We start from the raw sequence: 20,531 nt of genomic DNA on the forward strand, positions 1-20,531 counted from the left end.
GTAAGACCACGCCAGCCAACATCCAGCACGTACTGGAGCTGCAGTTTATTGCAGTTCTTTCTGCAGCCTGGGTGACCAAGTGTCTCTCTCTGCAGCCTGGGTGACTGGCTGTACCTCTCTGCAACGTTGGGTGACCAGGTATCAGGTGCACCCTCGCCCTTAGGGGTCCGTGCTCGCTCACTCACTTCACATTCCGACACATCACCTCACCCTCAGGATGCAGAAAGCTGAGACTGGCTGTGGCCCAAACTTCAGAGCCTTGATTTAACCTCATGTCTGGAAAAGGGCCCCACTGTGGGCTCTCATTCTCTGTGGCTCCCACTTCTGGCTACACAACTGCAAGGTCAGTGGGAGGATACTGGTCCTGTGTCCTGTGTCCTGGTCTCAGGAGCTCACCCCGTGTGTATGCATCCACACCTCCCCATATACCCGGTTATCCGTCTTTCACTGCTGGGGGTGTTAAAACAGTGCTGTGCTCCTGGAGGCCGTCCTCACTCATGGGGCAGGACCCTTCCTCTGCAGCTTCCTTTGCTGGGATATCAGGTGTTTCCGTGTCACCTCACCATACTCTTGTTCCTGTTCATGGGACAAAAAGAGAGGATATTTGTGCATTTTTCAGTAAGGTTATTTCGTGTCAGTGGAATCTACCACCCTTCCCTCTCCAATGTTCAGATTATAGAATTCAGTTTTAGTGGTAAAGGGGCTGTGATTTTTCTCTGCTGGAGAGTTTGATGAATAAGACATGCAGAATTATTTAGGTATATTTTTAACTGCCCTCTCGATATTATTCTCCTGATTTTGAGGACTAAGAAGGAGAACCCAGTTCAAGGAGTAGGCACCACCAAACATTATGGCCCAACATACATCAGTTGAACCATATGAAGTTGCTAGTTTTGTAGGTCAAAAGCAGTGGAATATCAACAATTTCCTGTTTTCAACATAAAAAGCGCAAGTAGCATCGAGAACTCCTTTAGTGAGAAAGCATCACTGGACTGTGTGATTTTATCAATTTTTTAACAGATCACAGTTTTCTTTCAGTGTTTCCCAGTTAATTATTTCAAATTTGGTTACAACTATTTGTAGACAGGGCTAGGATGCATCTCTGGAATCAGCTTCAGCCAAAAGCATGAATTCAGGGACCCAAAATGGCTCCAACTCCTAAATCTGTTTAAATTCTTAGAATTACAACCCTGAAAAACCTCAGAGAACCAATTATCCAAACAGCCTAAATGCAGCAAAAGAAAAATCAGAGCAGAAAGACTGAATGAAGTAAGCGGAAGGCAGATGTGAGTGCTGGCAGATTAATTATAGAATAAAATCAAATATCTTTCCCAAATTGGCAAACACTTCACGGACACTCCCTAAGATGCTGGAAAGAAACTTAGACGTCTTAGAGTCCACATAAGCCAACTTTATTCTGGCTTTCTAAAGAAAATTATGTGGACAACAAAGACATACCAAACATGACCACGCTTACCTTTATACAGATTGCGTGTTCACCTCTCAAGTGAAATAGGAAAAATGATGCTTAGGCCCCCCAACATCTTCTGATGTTCCACTTACTATACATAATAGCATTACCTGGTTACTATAAATGCCCTGCTCTTTCTGCCACTCTGTCCCTGAAAAGGCTTCCCGAGTATTCTCAGAAATAAAAGTGTCTTCAAGTTGGAAACTCCAGATATCTAACTCTCCTCATCTCTTTCTTTCTCTCCCTCCCTCTGTCTTTTACAATAAAATGTTGTCACACTCCCTATGTGCACAGAATTGTCATAAGATGCCTGGAGAATGTAATATTAAGATGGTTTTTGAGAACTCTGAAGCTCTAAGCCCCAGGATAGGTCACAGACAATGGCTGAGCCGGACACAAGGGTCCCCTGTGTCTGGCACCAGGGAAAGGACCACAATGCAAGGGTGACCCAAACTGGAAGAGCTGTGAAACTGCCTCAGTGAAGGGCCCCAGCCCCAAAGACTGCAGAGTCTTTCCAGCCAGCAGAGTCTTGCAAAGGAGAGGGATAACAAAACTAAGACAAACTTTTCTATCAGATCATAAATACACAGGAACCTCATATCTGAAATAAAATCCGAGAACTAGCTGTCTCAGTTGGCTTATTCATTTAACACTGCTTCTGTAACATACAGAGGACATGGCCCTTAGAAATCCCCTCTAGTAAACTTTCTTCTTGGCCTGGAAAGGGGTCTCAGAGCTCCCTAGTTCTTTGTTTGGCTGGACTGTCCTGCAATGTACAGGAGCCTCTGTCCTGACAAATTTATGTAATTAATCATCACATACTGAAGGGAATCATGCAATCAGTCAAACGGATTTTTTTTTTTTTAGACGGAATTTCACTCTGTTGCCCAGGCTGGAGTACAGTGGCGCAGTCTCGACTCACTGCAACTTCTCCCTCCCAGGTTCAAGCAATTCTTCTCCCTCAGCCTCCTGAGTAGCTGGGACTACAGGCTCGTGCCACCATGCCCGGCTAATTTTTTTTTTTATTTTCAGTGAAGATGGGCTTTTACTGTGTTAGCCAGGATGGCCTTGATCTCCTGACCTTATGATCCGCCTGTCTCGGCCTCCCAAAGTGCTGGAATAACAGGTGTGAGCCACCGTGCCCGGCCCCAAATGGATTTTAAAAGCTTAAATTTGGAACTCTGCCCTAAAAAGCCCTATGAAATCAGTTCAAAGCCTGAGTGTTTGATAAGTATACATTTTGTTGTAACTACAGTTAAGCAAGAGAGACATCTCCATGACAAAGAGACACACTGGAAAGCAGCCCACAGTGCCCCCAGCAGCGAAGGACCCATCTCTGCTATGCCAAAAAGGAAGCTGTCTGGCTAGAGGCTGACTAGCCCTCGTCCCAAATGCCTGAGCTCTTTAGGATTTTCAATTTTTTGAATTTTAAAATATTTTCATTTATACTTAATTTTCAACTCCAAAAACTCCAAATCTGAAAGGATCCAATGAGCATTACGTCAGCGCTCAAAACATTTCAGATTTTGGAGCATCTTCAATTTCAGATTTGGGATGTTCAACTCACACCTGGGATAGAACTGGTTCTTATTCCAGCTGGCCCCAGAAAAAATAAAACTCAATCATATCAAAGGTAATGATTCAAGAGGTCTTAATGTTGCTTTTCCAATATACATATATTATTAAATTGTGTCCTTCTGAGAGGCCTTTCCAGCAGAGGTGGTGGCCTTATCATATTCCATGGATGTCATCCCCACTCCCCACCCCCATCCTCCTGCCTGCCATTTGGCTCACGTTACAGAGCAAACTGGCAGAGCCAGGGATGGTCTCAGCATGGTACAGCCTCGAACTCTCACCAGGAGGAACCATGAGGCTTCTTAGACACCACTGCACTGAGATTGATCACCTGCCGCACAGCCAAAATCAGGCCAGCAGGTCCCTGTCCACCTCCATCAGCGGCGTTGTTTCTGACACCGAGATCTGCAGCTACGCTGTTGAGCAGCAGCATGGCTGCATCCGGGGCTTGGATGCCCTCCGCCGTCCCCTCTAGGAGGCTCTGGGCAGCCTTTCCAGTAGATGGTCTCATGGCACTAAACAGGCCTGCCCTGCGCAGGTCTCCCTGCAGAATGGACGTGGTGTCAGACACCACGTGGGATAAGAGGTTAGGCAGGAGGCCCTTTTTTGTCTCAAGTGATATTAAAAGAAACTCAACATTAAGAGGTTGCATTTTTATTTTCCAGAATGGCCTATTACTGAAATTTTTACCTTAAAATAGACGGAGAGGAGTCAGTCTTTTGGATTTAGCAACCCTCTGAGGTGTCAACAACTGTGTCGACTGGTAGGGTCAGATTTCTTTGGATGGGAAGTCAGGGATTTCCCCCACCCCCATGTTGTGGTTGGCTCTAGAATCAGAATTCCACTAAGAGGCGTCCTGAGGTTCTGCACAGGGTGCCCATCCTTGTTACTGGGAAATAACTGAAACTCTCCCACCCCCCAATCTGGACGTTTGGAAGGATTTTTTCCCTGGGTAATTGTCAACAAGGGTTTCCTGAACCCACTTGTGGAGTCACAATCAGGCCATGCACAGAAAGTCAGCATTGCAGTTTCTATGGAAGGCGTGGGAGGCATGGGGGAGATGGGCAGTGACCAGTTTACTTCTTGCTGGTAATTAGGAAATCATTTCATAAGAACAAAGGCTAATCAAATATAAATATTGTTCAATATAAACAATAAAAAATGTAGTATTTTCCCCCAAAGGATGTAAGTTTCTTATAAATATCTACACTTTAAGTTTCTATACATTTTTTTACTATTAATACAAATTAAAAAATGTGATTTCCCAATGTGGACATTATATATTTAATGTGGACATTAGTTTATTCAGTATTAAATATCATGCTCTATTTTAATAATACCGGTTGCTAAATAGAATCTTCCTTTCAATTAATTACGGTCAGCTTAATTTTTTAAAAGAATGCGATAATTGACTTAGGGAGTTTATGTAAACTTCTATGGTATGTTTTGCTTCTAAGAAAGTCCGTTGGCTGGGCATGGTGGCTCACACCTCTAATCCCAAAACTTGAGGAGGCTACGACGGGGTGGGTGGATTGCCTGAGGTCAGGAGTTCAAGTCCAGCCTGGCCAATATGGCAAAACCCCGTCTCTACTAAAAAAAAAAATACAAAATTAGCTGGGCTTGCTGGCACAGGCCTGTAATCCCAGCTACTCAGGAGAATTGCTTGAGGTAGAGGAATTGCTTGAAACTGGGAGTGGGAGGTTGCAGTGAGCTGAGATCACACGATTGTGCTCCAGTTTAGGCAACAAGAGTAAAACTCCATCTCAAAAAAAAAAAAAAAGAAAAAGAAAAATTCCTTCCAGCGTCTTCCATGCTTTGCCTGTGTCCTTCCACCCCCCCCCATGAGACCACAGCGTTGCTGGGAATAGAACCTGGGCCGTGCCCACATGGCCTCCAACATCACCAAAAAGACGCCATTTACACAGTTAAATAGCCAATGAATTGAGAGGTTAATTAAGAAAGAAAAGCCATAAATCTAAGAAAAATTATAGTGCCTTAGAAACTTGCATGGAATCTCAGGATTTCTTTTGTTTGTTTTTTGAGACAGGATTTTGCTCTGTTATCCAGGCTGGAGGACAGTGGCACAATCATGGCTTACTGCAGCCTCAACTCCTGGGCTCAAGAGATCCTCCCACCTCAGCCTCCCAAGTAGCTGTGACTACCAGGGTGCACCACCATAGCTGGCTAATTTTTGTACGTTTAGTAGAAACGGGAATCTCACTATGTTGCCCAGGGTAGTCTTGAACTTCCAGGCTTAAGTGATCCACCTGCCTCAGCCTCCTAAATTTGCTGGGACTACGGGTGTGGGCCATCACACCCACTCAGGATTTCTCTTTGATTCAATGTATTGATTCACTTTCAACTGTTCCTACAAATACTGCTTTTCAAGGTTATTTCTTCTCTAGGCCTAAGTGAAAACTGGTCCATGGCTTCTGGGCAGGCAGGACCGAAGGAGGGTACAGCAAGGAGGGAGTCGGTGCCATTGTGGACACCGATGCTCTGTGGAAGTAGCTGTCCTTACACCCAGCCCTAATCCACATTTTCTCAGGACTCTTTAAGGCACAGAAAATAGTGTAAGGAAGACAATCAAAATGTACAGCATTACACAGCCTAAAGCTAGCCAGGATACACCACTCAGGAAATACATTTTCCTTGTAAAATGCATCCCATATTTAACTTCGCCATACGGCTACTAAAAGCGAGGTTCTGTGCTGTCCTGGAGGATGAGAAAAGTGGCTTCTGCTGTTAGTGTCTGCCTTTAGGATACCTACAGTGGTTCAAGCAATGAGATACTACGTGGATAGAAGAAAACTAAAACCAATTGTAGGCAGTATTTTCTGTGTAGTTTAGAAATGGGGAGGGTGTCTGCTGCGGGGTGGAGTTTGGTGAGTCATTGAATGAATAAGTGAATGTCCCATGATACATCAAGCAACATTCATTAGAGTCTGTCCCACCAGAGCACAATCTATACTCTTGTAGCTTTTTTTTTTTTTTTGAGACAGAGTCTCTCCCTTGTTGCCTAGGCTGTAATGCAATAGCACAATCTCGGCTCACTGCAACCTCTGCCCCCTGGGTTCAAGCGATTCTGCTACCTCAGCCTCCCGAGTAGCTGGTATTACAGGCACCTGCCACCACGCCCAGCTAATTTTTTATTTCTAGTAGAGACGGGGTTTCACCATGTTGGCCAGGCTGACCTCGAATTCCTGACCTCAAGTGATCCACCCACCTCGGGCTCCCAAAGTGCTGGGATTACAAGCATGAGCCACCCCACCTGGTCTCTTTTAGCTTATTTTTTATGAAGGACCTCCTAGGAGACCAGCTGAACTGCGGCATGACCTTGAGTCCAAAGATACAGAGCAGCAGACGTCTATTTTGCCGGCAATGTTCTGTTGTGTGTTATATCAACACACAGGACCCTCATGAGCCTTCTGGGAGGGCAGTGTTGTGATCAGCCATTTATGTGATTTTACCAACATCATGCGTCCTATAAGCCATGCAGTTTTAAGGGACAGAGCCAGAAATGAGCCAAGCAACTGGTTCCACTGCCCACACCATCAGCCACTGCACCATGACGCCTCTTGAGTCATTCAGACTCCAGGCCCCGTCCGAGCTGATGCCTGCTACAGCCATGAAGTGGTTGAGCGAAGCCTCCAGGATGTTCAGATGGGTCGCCCATTGCCCCTGCATCCTGTAGACACAACCCAGCAAGTCAGGGTGCTCTGCTCAGTTCTGAGCGTGACACAGCGGGAGATGGGGCAGCACTGGGTCCTGGGGCAGGCCTGGCCCGGCTCCACCAGCTGCCCCCACCTGCCCTCCTGGGAGTCATTTAGGGGAGTAACAGTAGGGTGAATCTCATAGCAGGACTTAATTGGAAGAAGTAAAATCATTGGGAATTTCCTGAAGAGCTTTTATATAATAGATATTCTTGAAGTCCAAGCTCTGTAGGCCAGTAAATAAAGTATTGAGCAATATGCTCCCAATTCACCCACCCTCATGCCTCACACCCCTCTGTCCTCCTGCATGAGCTCATGGAATTGCCCGTGGCTGCCCTGATAACCTGCCTACAGGGGTGGGTGTGTGTGTGTGTGTGTGTGTGTGTGTGTGTGTGTGTACACGTAGGGCATATTTGTGTATTCGTATATTAATAGTAGAGCTTTTGCCTGTGCAATTCTCGCTGCCTAAGACAACCCCCATCCTGGTTTGAGAAGCAGAATTCTTGTTCATTCTTTAAGCTCAAGCTCCCATGGTACGTTCTCTAATAAGCCTTCCTCACTTCTGATTTTAGTTGCTGTACAGTCTGTGTTTGCAGAGAAAGTCTTATTTTAGCACCACATAGTATCATTACAGATCGGGAGGTATATGTGTCATCCTTTTCCATAAAAACATAAAATTCACAAAAAGGAGGATTACCTTTCACTCTACCATTAGTACAGGCTGTGCTCTGTAAGGACAACCTGCCAGATGGATGGATGGATAGATGGACAGATGGACGGATGGATGGATGGATGGACAGATGGATGGATAGATGGATAGATGAATGGATGTTAACCAGGGAAAGTAAAACAATGAGAACTCTGAAAATACTCAAGATGAAACCATAGAGGCTGGGCATGGTGCCTCATTCCTGTAATCCCAGCACTGCAGGAGGCTGAGGTGGGACTATAACCTGAGGTCAGGAGTTCAAGGCCAGCCTGGGCAACGTGGTGAGACCCTGTCCCTACCAAAAATACAAAACAAAATAGCTGAGTGTGGTGGCGTGTAGCATCTGTAGTCCTAGCTACTTGATAGGCTGAGGTCAGAGGATCACTTGAGCCCTGCAGGTCAAGGCTGCAGTGAGTCAAGATCATGTCACTGCACTCCAGCCTGGGCAACAGAATGAGACTGTGTCTCAAAAAAATAATAATAAAATAAAAGCAAGTTTTTAAACTACACAAAGAATGGCAGATTAAGATAGTATTCACATGACAGCTCCAAGTATGAGCTATCTCACAAAAAAGAGGGTTTAAAAAAAAAAGAGATCAGTAATTATATCTGGATATTGTATTACAGATAGGTTTTATTATCTCCTAAATAAAATGCTGAGTTTCAGTATTTTCTAAAATAAATATATGCTGCTTCTATAATCATAAAAAGTTGTGGGTTTTAAAGCATAGACCAACTTGAAAAGTTTTTAACATGTAGAAAGAAAGAAAGGTATGAAAATAAGGATGGGGATTGGGACGATGATTTTTTTTTTACTCTTTACACATTTTTGTAATCTATCATGAACATGCATGATTTTAAATATTCCTAAACTATGGAGTGCATTTCCAACCATGGGAAATCTCTCCAGGTACCTATATCTCCAGCCTGTGTTTCCCACCACCCCTTCCAATTTAAGAAAAAGGCTCCATCGAGCTCACTCCCCTCCTCCGCATCTGTCCTGCCCTTCCTCCCCTGCCTGTTCCTCCTCTGAGTGTATCTGGGGGATGCCTGGGTAACGTGGAGGAATTAACATTTTGTTTTGTTTTGTTTTTTTACTGCATGCAGGAACTGTGCAGGTGACATCAGTGACCACACAGTCTCCAAACACCCCAGGAGGCAGACAACACTGCCCCCTCTTACAGTTGAGAAAACCCGAGCTCAGGGATGAGGAAGCTCACTGGCACTTCCCTTCAGGCAGTGACAAAGCCTGGCAGGAACCTGCCCCTCTAACTGACGGAATGAGCAGGTGGGACCAGAGTCCAGGAGCGCTTGTCGTCTGTGAAAACCCAGTGCTGCTCAGGCACCTTTCAGAAGATGGAGGGTAGGCTTGAAAGTGAGACGTTCCACAACGAAAGGCCCCTTCGGCAGATGATTTCCCGTCTCTGACATTTCCTTATGTGTGATGCCCGCCTCACTGTATTTTTACCAGGATGAAATAAGCACACGTTGGCAAAGCTCCAGGAAGGTCAATGAGTTTTCAAAGCCTTCCCTTTGGTGTCAGACACACCCAGGACAGAGTCTCTTCCCTGTAACTTAATCCCACCAAGAGCCCAGGCGATTTGCTCAATTCAGCAATCTCATCCTACAACGAGAAGCCCTTCTCACCAGTGGGCACATCCTCTGCCACTCGGTCACTTGTCTCCCTTAGCGAAGGGTGGGACCCCAGGAGGCAGGCCTCAGGATCTTGGCTGGGCTGCTGCTTACAGCTCCCTACCCACAAGATACCCTGAAGTCTCTGGATCTAGTGTGGGGAGAGCACAGCTTCTGGCCAGGCACTGACCTTTGGGCTGATGCAGGAGCAAGGCCTTGCCCTCACAGATCACAGAGCTGGAATCAAGGGAAAGCTCATTATCTCCAGCAGAAGAAATGAAACAACACACAGAGCAGAAAACTAAGAAATGGGAAGAGGACAAGAGAGGGAGACCCTGAAGCAAGGGGTGCTGAAGGACAGCTTCGGGGTACTTCTGAGGTAAGTGTGCTAATAAATGCCATTTCCAGCTTAGGCTAGTGTGCAGGGATTCCCATCCCTGGAAACTGTAATCCTTCTCCTAAAAACAAAAGCCTACTTCACCGACTGTCTTGCAGTTAAACAGGGTGTTTATAAAGAGCATGGTACAGTGCTGCCCTAGCAAGCCTTCCAGATGCAGGCGGGAGTTGCCTCCCAAGAACAAGGTCATTACTAAACTACAGACACCTCCACCACCACCACCAGCAGGACAATAAGAGGGTGCCAAGGCCCCCGCAGCATCTACCCAGACAGACTCCGGGCACCTTCCTGGCAGCTGTCCCATTTCACACTCACGGCTAACACTCGAGACAGGTAGAACTGCCAGCATCTTCATTCAATAAATGAAAAAATGCTCAATGCACAGAAATATTAAGTTTCTAGTCTCACAAGACCAAAGAAAATTAGGAGCAGACTAACACCAAAGTCCAATATTCTCCTCTCTCCCTCTGCCTCTGGAGCCTTCAGCAAGTGGCCTCAAAAAAAAAAAAAAAAACAAAACACCACCTGAGACTGTTGTTTTCTGTTCCCTAGTGAACTGGGCCTCACCAATTAGCAGGGATTCACTCCTGCTGGTCACAAGTTTAAGAGGTTTGGTCAGAGCTACGGATTACAGCTCTGTGGTCTCATCCCATGAGGATGCCTGCTTCCAGCTCTGCGGTCAGGTTCGAAGCCAGACACAAGGGAGGTGAGGGGCACCTGTGTGTCTGGACCCTTAGCCACTGCCTGCTGTGAGCTCTTTGGAGAGGCAATACGTCACGCATAGAGGGGACGCCTCAGATATGAAACTTGTTGCATAGATTTCCTGATCTGCTTCCTGTATCTGATTAATGGATTTTTAAAATATGTAAACATGGCTGGGCGTGGTGGCTCATGCCTGTAATCCCAGCACTTTGGGAGGCCAAGGCGGGTGGATCACTCGAGGTCGGGAATTCAAGAACAAACCTGGCCAACATGGTGAAACCCCATCTCTACTAAAAATACAAAAAAATTAGCTGGGTGTGATGGCGGGCACCTGTAATCCCAGCTACTGGGGAGGCTGAGGCAGGAAAATGGCTTGAACCTGGGAGGCGGAGGTTGCAGACAAGAGCAAAACTCCATCTCAAAAAAAAAAAAAAAAATCCAAGCATTCTGAGATGGACATGGTATGGTGTTGAGATATATTAAGTTTACCCTGCCCCTGTGGCTCCCTTGTGGAGAATACCTCTTAGTTTGTCTGTAGTCAGTGGTGAGCAGGTAGCAGCTGCCTACTTGGTATATTTTTGAGTTATGGGAAAGTACAGAACACCTGTTTGTTAATAATGGTCACCTTTTCAGACAGAATAAATGCATGGATCAGAATCTGTTCAGGGCCTTCAGCCTGGAATGCTCTCAGCTCCTGAGGGTCTCAGGTTGGTAGGCTGCTGGCCCCCTAGACAGACCCACTTTGCTTTTCTATCTGGGTGTTTGCCTCTCAGTTCCTTCAGCACCGCCTAGTTGGGGGTCACCCAGCCGAGCTGGTACTTTGTAGTATGGAGCTTAGTGACTGTTGTTCCTTCATTTCTGATGTGACAATACACCTGCATGGACTATACTTGAAAGCAGAAGAGGAATAAGACACCCTTGCACAGGAAGCATGCCGTTGACTTGGCTGAAAATTTGGACTGTGAGCCACTGGCACCAGCCCTCGCTTTGGTTATACCACAGTCTGTGCTCACTGGAATCACAGATTTGGAAGTACTGAAAGAAAACTGGATGAAAATAAATCAGTGTATTCATCCAGAATGGTCTTCGAGTCTGAGAAATACAAAGCTTACTCTAGGTTTCCGAGTGTAATTGGGGTGAAAGCTGAGAATATGTTGAAATAGGAAGCATCTGCCCATCCCTGTGGCTCTGATTCAAGAATTAATAAGCCAAACATAAAGACTGAATACCCAGGTCACACCAAAGCACCAAGGCTCTGGAAAGAGTCACACCAGCTGAAAGACTCCTGAAATGTCCAGCTCTGAAACCCAACTCTGAGCAATGTTTGGGTCAACTTGACTCTTTTAAAATAAATCTGTTTCATTTTAAAACTGAAATCAAAGTTGAATGTCCTACCAAGGATGCTCAGCTGGAATCAGAAAGGAGAGATTCCTGGGCTGAATAAATCCTACAATTGCTCACAACTGTTCAATCTGTTAAATTCCCATTGTTATCTCAATACTGATAACTAATTAGCAATATTCATTCATTTGCTTATTGAGCAGATATATATGGAGCATTTACAATGTGCCAGACAGCTTGCGCCAGCTACTAAAAAGGTACACCAGACCAACTTGTTGTCAGCCCCACGGGGCTCAGGCCTCACTTCAGAAGGCAGGCATTGAGCCACTGCAACCATTAAATGGAATCAGAAACCAGGACAAACGTTTGAAGGGGGCCGCAAGGAAACTAGGAGATGAGGACAGACAGACCTGGTTCTAACGGGGGTGACAGGTGCATCCTCCCAGAACGTGAAAGTTGTGCGGCAACCTGAGAGAGGAGCAGGAGAGCAGCAGAGGAGTCCTCAAGGGAGAGACAAGCTTGACAGGCTCTACAGACTGGATGTGGTCGGACGGCAGAGAGTGCAGGGGGTCTGGTGGGGCCAGCCCGGGGTCCCAGTCACCTTGACCACAACGGAATCCGCCGACGGTGTTTAAAGAAAGGAAGCAGTGATGAGAACGGTAATGTGATCAGTCCTGGGTTTGAGAAAGATTGCTTTGTGTCCTTTTCTACAAAAAAGAGTTGATTCAGCTACTCAGACAGGTTCTGTATCACGCTAACACCGTGCAAATGAATGACCTAGATATGCATGTCTCAATGTGAGCCCATTTCAGAAACAAAATTTTGAACTTTTGAAGGTTTGCAGTTGCAGAAAGATATAGGATAATTCTATTTACATATATTTTAAACATTAAAAAACATGGATGTCTTTTATGGAAGTGTAAAAACAGAGAAAGGAAGGACAGGCATGGATTCGTGTGTAGTGATCACTTCTGAAGAGGAGGTTGGGGAGAGGACCACAGGGCTTCCAGTGTCTGTGTTCACACCACAGACTGTATCATTCGGGTTCCTTTGTTTCTCGGAGAGATGGGATCTCACTATGTTGCCCAGGATGTCTTGAACTCCTGGACTCCAGTGATCCTCCTGCATCAGCCTCCTAAAGTGCTGAGATTACAGGAATGAGGCACCACCCCTGGCCTCATCTGGTTTCTTACAAAAAAACAAACAAAAAATATCTGAAGCCTAAATGGCAAAATGATAACATGTATTAAATCTTAGTGGGATACATGAATGTTTCTTTTTTTGCATTATGGTGTTTGAAATAATTTACAATTTAAAATGTTATGTCATATGTTTAAATAGCTACCACTATTTATCAATTAAGTAATCTAGCCTGCTAATAAAAACAAATGCAAACCATATAATCTTAAACACACCTAAGTGAAGTTAATCACCAGATAATAATGCTCACTTTACTTCAGTATTCTTCATGCTTCTGTTGCTGAATAACTTACTCGGTTACTAAAAGTTCCAGCCAAGTGGAAATACATGAATCTAAGAACTCGTGTTTTTGCATTTTTAAAGTTCTGAGCTGTGGGTTTCGTAAAAGAGAGACTTGTCCAAGATCACAAACAAGTTCTGGCAGAGTTGAATTGAGAACAGATTCCTAAATTCTGCCTTTTCTAATAATCTCATGGGTTTATTTGAATCATTGGTATAAACTGAAAAGAGGACAGAAATTCCTCTCTCCCACTTCCTTTTCGTATTTTAAGATTTGACCGAGTCCCAACTCTGCTGCACCTGCATCATCAAAAATATCAGCAGGATTCTCAAAAGTAGGATGTTATTCAGCTTGTACTTGCTACTCAGACTCCGTAATTGGGGAACAATGACAAATTGCTGTTTTAGGTCCAGGGAAAGAACTTGAGATCCCCAAAGGCAAGCACTCCTCAGCCAACCCCAAGCCAGCCAGGTCACTGCGTGCAAAAGGAAGGAAGGTCGATGACATGAGAATTGATTTGTCATTGTTACTGATATTTTAGCTACTACTTTTGATGTAGAAATCAAGACTTGTGGTCTGTCAAGTAAGAGTGCAGTTATGTGAGCAGGAAGAGACAGTTTCATATCCAGATGGTCCTGCAATTGCCAGGCAGGAGCGTGGATGCAAAACCGATGTGTCTATAATTATACCTTGAGACTGAATGGGAGCAACCTGATGTTATCATTTGTTCTTTGCAAACTCTTTTAATGTCTGACTAAATATGGTTTACAGATGAAGGCTGTCGACATACTGGTTTTTATTTCATTGTGTCTTAGAGATAAGGTCTCACTCTGTCAACACAGCCTGGAGTACTGGGGTGCAATCAGGGCTCACTGCAGCCTGGGAGTCCTGGCCTTAAGCAAAGCCCCTACCTCAGCCTCCCAAAGCACTGGGATTCACAGGCATGAACCAATGCACCTGGCCAACAAATTTTTATTTCAGTTTTTTCTCTAAAATGCAGGTTTGAAGTTAACATCTGTGGTGTGTTTGGGGTGAGATGACAGGACAGTTCAGTCTCACAAAGGTGATTATTTAAGAAAACAAGGATCCCACCTTGGCAAGCACCGCAGGGCTCCCAGGTTGGAACCCGAGCAGGTTGCAGTGCGTGGCTTGCCAGGTGCGAGGACAGGCCTTGCTGTGAGAGAGCATCGCCCCAGGAGACCGTCCAGTGTTCAGAATTCCCTAGGGGAAACCCCTAAGTGCACAAGACAGTTTCAGAGGAACAAAGCCAGGTGGCGATGGTGTAGGCCAGGTCTGGCAGGCTGCCTCTGCAGAGAAGCACAGCACAGCCTGATCTTTGCTCTGATGACCTCCTGGTAGCTCACCCTCTCCAAGGTTTGTGTGGGCACCACCAGTGGACACCTCATGAGGGCCGGGGCACCTGAGGCGCTCCCCTGTAAGAGCTCTGCCTTCTCCTGCCAGGCCACCTGAATTCAGTCATTGGCCACCCTCTTAGGGGTCGCCAGTGAGACCCCTTCCACTCTGACTGGCCATTGGCAACAGGAGTTCCTACAGAAGGACTTTTGATTTTGTATAGGGGCTTCCAAGGACACAGGGCATACTGTGGATGCCACTTACAGCATGAGAACGTGATACCTGATCAGACTGCCATGCCATTCCACCCTGATTCAAAAGTGCATAGCGACTCAGGCTGTGAAAGACCCTTACATTGAGCTTTGCAAACAGAGACCCTTTCAGATAACAGCTGAGAAGGCCAAACAGCAGCTACATGAACATGAAATGAACATGGCCTTAAGGCGGGGGTTCATTTCCAGCGATAGGCTACCTACTGTTTATGCTTAATAATGTGAGATTTTACTGCAGGAGATGCCACTAAACTCATCACAGTTTGTTTCAAAAGTCTGCCACGTCTGCCCAAATGCTCTGACTTCCTGTGCTAATTTTCTTGTATTTTTAGTAAAGACAGGGTTTCACCATGTTGAGCCAGGCTGGTCTCGAACTCCTGACCTCAAGTGATCTGCCTGCCTCAGCCTTCCAAAGTGCTAGGATTACAGGCATGAGCCACCACACCTGGCCTAAGAGTGTTTTAAAATTTAAAAGACGATTAACATACATATGGGAACATTTTGAGTAAAGCATGTTTCTGTTCACAATGTGGGTGGGCCTTGTCCAGTCAGTCAAAGCCTTAAGAGAAAAAGACTGAGGTACCCCGAGGAAGAGTCTGCAATGCCAGCATTCCTGGGTCTCCAGACTGAGGCTTGCCCTGCAGATCTCAGACTCGCACCACCACCACCATCCAATGAGCCAGTTCCTTCAGTCTTGCTCTAGTCTCACACTTGTAGACACACACACACACACACACACACACACACACACGTACACATGAATAGACCCAGTTGGGTCTGTTTCCCTGGAGAACCCCGACCAGCATGAGGGCCTACAGTGGCTCTCCTGTGCCTGTACACTGGGGGCTTGGGGAGGGTCTCCCATCACTCTGGAGCACCAGCCTTTGCATCAGAGGAAGGACTAGGGCCCAGGGAAGCACTTTCACACCTGACTTTAATGATGACTTTCTGGAGCCCGAGTCTGATGCCACAACAGGATTAGATTTGGGGATCATCGTGGCCTTTTTATGAGGAAGAAACATGACCTTAGTGGACGAGGCAGATTCTATTTTCCAAAGATGCCCTGTGGATGTGCCCCACTAGGCATACCCTTCCCCCTCAGTGACATTCCTCTCTGCTCACACCTGAGACCCTGTTCCCTCCCCTTCTATGTGGCAGGCCCAGGACTGAGGAGGAAGCAGCACAAAGCAACCTCCAAGCCTTTTGAGAAACGTGACTTGGTTCCACCTGGCTGATTTCTCAGGACACAGTCCATGCGACCCTTACTCAGCACACGGGGAGTCCACTGCATTGTGGCTGCCATGCTGGAGTGAGTACACAAATGGCCACAGAGTCACAGGGGAGTCCCTGAGGGGCCCCTGTTGTGCCAGCCTTGAGTATGTGAATCCTCCTGGGGCAAGCCTCAGGCTTGGTCTTCAAGCTTTGCATCTGGTGCTGAATGGCAACAAGGTGAGCTGTGCCCAGTGAGATTGTAGACTTACAAGCAAACTGAATGCTATTGCTACTAATACAGGAACAGGAAAACAAACACCGTATGTTCCCACTCATAAGTGGGAGCTGAACAACGAGAACACATGGACATAGGGAGAGGAATAACACACACTAGGGTCTGTTGCAGGCTGCGGAGGGAGGGCATCAGGATAAATAGCTAATGCATGCTGGGCTTAATACCTAGGTGATGGGTTGATAGGTTCAGCAAACCACCATGGCACACGTTTACCTGTGTAACAAACCTGCACCTCCCACACATGTACCCCAGAACTTAAAATACAAATAAATAATAAGTGCTATTGCTTTAAGCCACTAAGTTGTGTGTGGCTTATTGAACAACCATGATAATGGAACAAGGGTCTTGCTATGAATATTCAGAACTATGGACTGCCTCCTGCAAGAATGAGAAGTTATGACAGGCCCAACATTATAAGAATTTTTAAAAATAATTGCTCTGGGCCAGACGTGGTAGTTCACGCCTGTAATTCCAGCACTTTGGGAGGCCAAGTGGGGAGGGTCACTTGAGGCCAGGAGTTCAAGACCAGTCTGGCCAACATGCTGAGATCCCCATCTCTACGAAATGTACAAAAAAATTCAGCTGGGTATGGTGGCAGACACCCGTAATTCCAGCTACTTGAGAGACTGAGACATGAGAATCACTTGAACCCGGAAGGCAGAGGTTACAGTGAGCTGACACGGTGCCTGGATAACAGAGCAAGACTGTGTCTCAAAATATAATAATAATAATAATTGCTCTGACTGCTATAGGAGGGCCTGATCAAAGAGAGGTCGTGCAGAGCCCCGCCAGAGACTACTGCAAAGTCCAAGCATGAAATGGAGGTGGCTTGGACAAAGATGGCAGACTTGGTAGAGGCACAGCCATACGTATGTCCCTACGACTCTAAGCCTTTATAAGGCAGTAATGATACCAGCTAACATCAGCACCGTGGTTTTTCATTTAAGGAACATCCTATGTGCATCCTCCTATTTAATGATTTCACTTTAGGACTCAGGAGATCTCCATGCTACAAAATTAATCTATGAGCAACTTTGTCAAGCTCTAAAGCAAGGGTGTCCACTTTTTTGGCTACCCTGGGCCACATCAGAAGAACTGTCTTGGGTCACACATAAAATACACTAACACTAATGATAGCTGATGAGCTTAAAAAAAAATTCATAATGTTTTAAGGAAGTTTACAAATCTGTGTTGGGCTGCATTCAAAGCTGTCCTGGGTCACATGTGTCCCGAGGGCCATGGGTTGAAGGAGCTTGCTCTAGCGTGCAAAGTTCCAATTTATGAGAAGGAAATGCCACAATTAACTCAGCCGTAAAATCAGGTGACATTACACTTTTACTGGGCTCTGCTCCAGCGCCCCTCACCGGCCTCTTCATGCTTTAGTCCTCACCACAGGGCCTTTACACACAATGTTCCTGCCAACCTTCCACTCCTGGGCTCCTGAGCCACGCCTCTCATACTTCAGTTCTCAATTCAAGATTCCTCTATTAGGTGCATTCAAGGGATTGCATTCCTCTCCTTCAAAGCACTTGTCTTGATGTGTTATTACCTAAGAATTAACATAATTATATGCTAAATGCCTTTTACTGTATTAAAGTCTCAGCTGCAGACAGCAGGGAACTAGGATGGCTTTATTTGCAATTGTATTCCCAGCACCTAGGACTGTGCCTGACCCACAGTGGGGTTGGAGGGGGCATCCATAAATATTCAGGAGAGAAGGAAATTCATGCTAATCCTTCGAACAAAACGCACATAAGACATGCAACAATTTATATTTCCAAGGCACAATTTATTTCAAAATCATTTCTGGAGGAAACTGGTTGTTGGCAAAAAGTAAAGTCCTAAATGTTTCAATTTATTCTTAAAGTTTTTGCTCATTATTAAATACTTTGCAAATATGTGCTGGGTATCAACACTATAATTTTAGCTTAATTACAATGATTTCAAGAGAAAAAAAAAAAACGAAATCAAGTCCACAATTGACACAATGAGCCCTTGACCTCCACAGAAGGGCGGATATTGCCCTGTCACCAGGGAACATATGCAGAATGACAGGCTGGTTTGTGATCAGGAAACCCGCTAATCTCCCAGCACTTCTCAAGCCCACTCAGACGTCAGTCCTCCTTGATCACAGCCTTGGATGCAAGGAGGTTTAGGGGCGCTGCAGCTGCCTGAGTGATTCCAGATTTGCAGCAGAGCTATTATTACTGAGCAATCTGTGCTACTGGTATTTAGAAAACACCGAAATGTGTGCCCAGATGGAGGCATCCACAGCATGGATGCCTCTTTGTATCAGTCTCTTTGTATCAGCACAGGGGCAAAGATGAGCTAGCTGTACTGGACACTAAGAGGAGACCTGCTGGGTTCCCCCTGCCAATGTGCTACTTGTACCAAAACATATGGAAACCTCATCGAAGCTGGTTTGTCTTGGAATTTACAAATGATGCAATGACCTCCAAACCACCTTTACAGATTCTTTCATCATCCCAGGGCAAAGTGCTCTGAGGGTCAAGTTAGGCCCAGATATCAGGAAAGCCAGAGGACAACACACAGAGTTCTGCTCCCTGGGAATTTCTTTTTCCTTTATTTATTTATTTATTTTTGAGACGGAGTCTGGCTCTGCTGCCCATGTTGGAGTGCTGTGGCACAATCTCAGCTCACTGCAACCTCTGCCTCCCAGGTTCTAGCAATTCTCCTGCCTCAGCCTCCTGACTAGCTAGGATTATAGGTGCACGGCACCAGGCCCAGCTAATTTTTGTTATTTTTTTTTTTTTAGTAGAGACAGGGTTTCCCCATGTTGCCCAGGCTGGTCTCGAACCCCTGAGCTCAGGAAATGCACCTGCCTCAGCCTCCCAAAAGTGCTAGGATTACATGCCTGAGCCACCAAGCCTGGCCTGGGAATTTCTTTAGCGATAGTCTCAGAGCCACAACATTTAAGTTTTCTCCCCTCCTACCAAGCCCAATACTGGCTTAAATATAGTCACGAATGGTTCAGATGAAGATAGGTTCTGAGAAAGGGTAGTTAGGTGACGTCATCACTGTGTGACCATCATACAGGGCACTTGCACACACCTAGGCGGTGCAACCTGCTACACACCTGAGCTCTACCGCACAGCCTCCTGCTCCAGAATGCACACATATACACCACATACAATACTGCAGGCAACTGTAACACAATGGTGTTTGTGTATCTATACATTTCTACGCATCAAAAAGACATAGGGAAAACAGTGTTATAATCTTTTGGGACCTCCCTTACCTTGGAGGTCTGTAATGGATTCGTGGCTGCGCTACAACTGACTATACTGCAAGCAACATCTTTTAACGAATTTTATTACATGCTTTCTAACGCTATGACCAGCAAAGCTCAAATTTTTTTATCTCATAACAATTTTTGCTAAGTTATGCACGGATAGGGGCATTGCAATGCAATTACCATAAATTCACAGACATCGGGCGTTGCTGGAGCAAGCCTGAAGGCAACAGAACGCTCCACTCCGTTCGGTAATGTCAGGAGTGGGGAGGATTATTCTAATAATAGCACATTATTAGCTCAGGATAAAAGGCTGAAGGGTTCCATTGACATCCATTAAGGGTTCCTAATTGAAGCCTGAGAAACTGCTCCGCAGTGGGAAACGCAGGGGGGAGCAGCGGGAACGGGGCGAACTTTTCACTGAGTGCCTGAGGGGATGGCAGGAACTTTACAGTCTGATGGCGCTGGCTCTCGTGGGCTGAGCAGAATAAAGCTCATTGCACGGATTTGTTCCCTTACTTTCCCTTAGAATAGACACTGGAGTGGGTGGAGGGGGAACATGGTTCTGCAAGACTCTAAAAAGATGGTGGGACTTTGCTTAACCCTCTTTCAACGCTCCAAAAGCTGCCCAGCCCGAAAGGAGGGACCCTCGCGGAATCCCGCCCAGACTGCCCGGGGGTCTCCCCCGTACGTGGGGCGGGGGCTGGAGGGCACGCCGGGCTGGACTTCGGGGGAGCCCGCGGCGTCTTCCGGTCCCCAGCGGCTGCTAGGGGCTCGCGGAGGCTCCAAGAGAGGATCGCGCGGAAGCGCGCTCCCCTCCCTGTGACCCCGATTCCAGAAGGAACCCTCCCCAGCTCCGGGCAGCCGATCCCCGCGACGTGTCGGGAGCCGAGCCCAGCAGCCGCGGGAGGAGCCCCCCCAGTCCCCGCGCGCTGGCTCGGGCTTCAGCTTCGGCTTCCGCTCGGGCTCCAGCTCCGGCGGGGGCGGTGACTGCGGGCGCAGCGAGGGCGGCTCACTGTCCTAGAGCGGGAGTTGCCGCGTCCCGGGGGAGGCCGTGGGGAGACCGCCCACCACCGCCCACCCTGCTGCGGGCGGCGCCGCCCCCTCCCCTGCCGGCCTCCCGTCC

At 46.5% G+C, this 20,531-nt stretch overlaps 1 protein-coding gene across 4 annotated transcripts in view; it reads right to left on the reverse strand.

Moving 5' to 3' along the window:
• KBTBD11 (kelch repeat and BTB domain containing 11) overlaps positions 1-20,531 on the reverse strand; it is a 29,043-nt gene that overhangs the window by 6,898 nt on the left and 1,614 nt on the right. For all 4 annotated transcript variants that reach the window (XR_005195848.1, XR_005195847.1, XM_037728723.1 and 1 more), the window contains exon 2: positions 21-576. The gene's annotated coding sequence lies outside the window, so the exon portion shown is untranslated. The remainder of the gene's footprint in view (positions 1-20; positions 577-20,531) is intronic.

The sequence above is a fragment of the Cebus imitator genome, unplaced genomic scaffold (assembly GCF_001604975.1).
Source record: "Cebus imitator isolate Cc_AM_T3 unplaced genomic scaffold, Cebus_imitator-1.0 Scaffold279, whole genome shotgun sequence".
NCBI lineage: Eukaryota > Metazoa > Chordata > Mammalia > Primates > Cebidae > Cebus > Cebus imitator.